Below are 3442 nucleotides of genomic sequence, written 5' to 3' on the forward strand. Positions count from 1 at the left end.
ATGAAAGATGACGATCCCGATGGCACGGCACGGCAACGGTCAACATCAGCTACCAGTATTGGAGATCATATTGAGGTAATATTTTTATTGATTCTATAATTTGCTTTACAAATTCATTCATAAGCCGTCGACGCAACGTGTCCCCGTCGACCGAAGGCGAAAGGGGTTGGAAGCTGCCCGTTCGACCGTGAGATGAAGATGATGAAAATGTTTTGTTCGCGAAGTGGCTGAAGATGAATGGACATGTTGGCCGGTTGGCTGTTCGGTGGTGGTGCAAAAGGTGGTTTGATTTGTCGGGGGAAGAATTTTTCGTCCGAAATCGCCATTCCTGGGGACAAAATAATTCCTTAAATGAACCTTGAATGTCTGCCGAGAGGCAGAGGACGTTTGCTTTATTGGGCAGCGTGATACGCGAGCAAGCGTACGGATTAACAGGAGTGTGAATTGAAACGTTGTAAAATTGTAGCGAGTTTATTGATACCTGCTACTGTGGTTTCTGTCTGATTTGGTGACAGCTTAAGCCGATCGAAGGTAAGCCGTTTGTAATACGGCGAGGCCGGGGTGACTGCTTGGAGCTGACGAATAGAGCGTAAATCTGAGATACAGTGTCGGTTGCGTTGTATTTCCATTTGCTTTAATGTGGAGGACAATTTGCTTAATACATATTTCTGTTCGCAATTCGTAGACAAGGTATCACATTTCCGCAGGGTACTTATTAAAATAAACAAAAATCACCCATCGAAGAACCGTATTCTGCGTGCGTAGGGTTTTGTCACATTAAAAAAACTTATAAACCTTTGCCTCAAGGTTTTCAGGTTGCCAGGGAGGTATTGACTTAAGGCGTTTTTTGAGGCCTCCAACACGGCGAGGCCCTTGGCGACCACCTACTCCGCCTACCGTTTGATCCGCCGTTGATCCCTTTGCTCAACTCAACCACGAATCCGAAGATCAAACTATTAAATAAACTTTTATCAAACACACAAAAACACTGTCCACCAAATACTTCATATAAACACGTACGTACGTAAAAGCGTTTAGAAGAAAGCGTCGCCACCAGCAGATGCTGGAATATACCGACGAGCTGAGCATCCACGAGGTAACATCAATCTGATCCGCACGAGGATCCGCCATGGTTGTACATGATATATTGATATCGCTTATCATTCGCTCACGTTATCAGTCACTGTGATGCTATTGATCAATTAGAGATCTTCTACGATTGGCTATTAGTTACACATACTATCAAACAAGGGCCCTCTCCGGAGAGCGATCGATAGAGTAAATAGCTCAGCTACTGTGGGGAGAATCCTCCGTCTCATTTCATCCAGTCAGTTCCGACAGTGCGTGTCAAAACTGAACGACAGTTCAGTTTTTTAATTATTAGCAGTAGGAAACGTGCAGTGCCACTATTTCCGAAGACATTATGTATTGTTTATTGTTCGGTTATTTTGCAATAATTATATCTCTTGTCGTCACGGAATGTCCGGGGGTTTGGAAGGATTCCATACATAAATATATAATTTCAATACTCCTTATTGATATTTCCATAAAAATGAACTTGGAGGGAGTCATTTGAGGTGCTAGCACATTTGGACGAACGGAAAGAGAGAAAAGATCAGTGGACGGATCAAGCGCTATGATCACTAGAGGGAAGGGTACAGCTAGATGAAATGCTGCCTGCTGGTACGGAAATTTGTGCTAGCTCTTCGTTGATCATGCTCTCTTGGTGTCGAAAGCCAAAAATTTCACCGATTTTGAAGCGATTGCGACGGACGGATCGGCGCAAAATACGAAAGAGATGCAGGATCCGTTTTGCCTTTTCCCGCTTCACTCTAATGCGTTTGATAGGAACGTGAAGGGAATGTTCTTTTGTAAACCTTAATTCTCACATTCCGGTCACCAAAAAAATTGAATTTATGGGTGTATATGGGTATGTGCCTTGCCTTGTTATCACTCACAACTATAAAAGTAAATAAACGTCCAGGATTGCCAGGATTAATGGAAATAATACGCCCCATTGCCCACAAGGTAGGAAGCATGTTCTTTGACGATCACCAGTTGGTTTTCTTTCAGGGATACTGATCGACCATTGCAATTCTTGGCTCGCGCTTGTAATTGCTTTCATGCTTTCGCATGCAATTGCTTTCAGTCCGAATGCAGCAGCAAGCACCATACGCCAATTGTGATGCATCTGCGAAAATGTGTATCTGCAGATTTGTAGCCAAGTGTTGTGAAGTGTAGCTCGGAATGCGTAAATCACGTGGATGGAATAAAGAGTGGATGGTTTTTTATCCTCAACAATGTGTACCTCACATGATCGTGATCTTTCTTACTTATATTGAATGTTTAGTTATGAAAATAAAACAAAACCGGTGATGATGGCCCTTTTCGCTTTGCTTCATTTCAAGGGCCTCAAAGCACCCCCTCGCTCCATCGTTTTCAAATTTAAAGGTCCCAACTATAATTGCGCCCTGGGCGGAAGGGGATTGATCCTTCACATGCACTTACCTTGTCATTTATTTCTTTCGACCTGTTAAAATGGAAGAGGTTTCTTTCAATAAACGCAATCGAACCTATCATAGTAGTCTTGCTAAAACATTTTTGGCGATATCGTGCGTGCTGAAAGTGGTCTCTTTTGTGCATTGAAAACTCATTTTGTTTAATAAAAATTAGTCCAGAAATTCCTGGATTTCTTGACGCACGGACAACCGACCTAAAGCATTGGAGCATCAAACTTGATATGCGAAAATCAAGCGAACGATAGAAATTCACCTTGCACCAGGTGCAGGACCACGAGAGTTAACAAATGGATGGTTTTTTATCCTCAACATGATCGTGTATACCTCACATGATCGTGATCTTTCTTACTTGTATTTAATGTTTAGTTATAAAAATTAAACAAAAATGGTGATGATGGCCCTCATTTCAAGGGCCTCAAAGCACCGCCTCGCTCCATCGTTTTCAAAATTAAAGGCCGCCAACTATAATTCCGCCCTGGGCCTCCAAAGGGGAATGATCCTTCACATGCACTTACCTCGTCATTTATTTCTTTCGACCTGTTAGAAAGCAAAACGGTTTCTTTCAATAAACGCAGTAGAAAATTCATTTCCAAACAGCACTTAAATGGGAAAGCAGATGAGGGTTCTTTTTATTGTTTTCTATAACAACGATTCGATTAAAAGGAATAACGTCGACACGTGAGTTTTTTTTTTGTTTGTTGCAGACAATTCACAGTTGTCCTCGGAACGTGAGGAAAGATTGCATGTAGCTGTAATCGCATAGTACGAGAGGATTGGATTCGATCAGAAAAATAAGGACTTCTTTGTAGCACTGGAATAGGAAGATGGGAAGATGGACGTTGCATGTGAGGGTTTTGCGTGGGGAAAATGGGGGGAGGGGGGGGGGGAGAACATCTATTGCACATGCATTCGAAATACATTTT

Source organism: Anopheles moucheti, chromosome 2 (genome assembly GCF_943734755.1).
Source record: "Anopheles moucheti chromosome 2, idAnoMoucSN_F20_07, whole genome shotgun sequence".
Classification (NCBI taxonomy): Eukaryota; Metazoa; Arthropoda; class Insecta; order Diptera; family Culicidae; genus Anopheles; species Anopheles moucheti.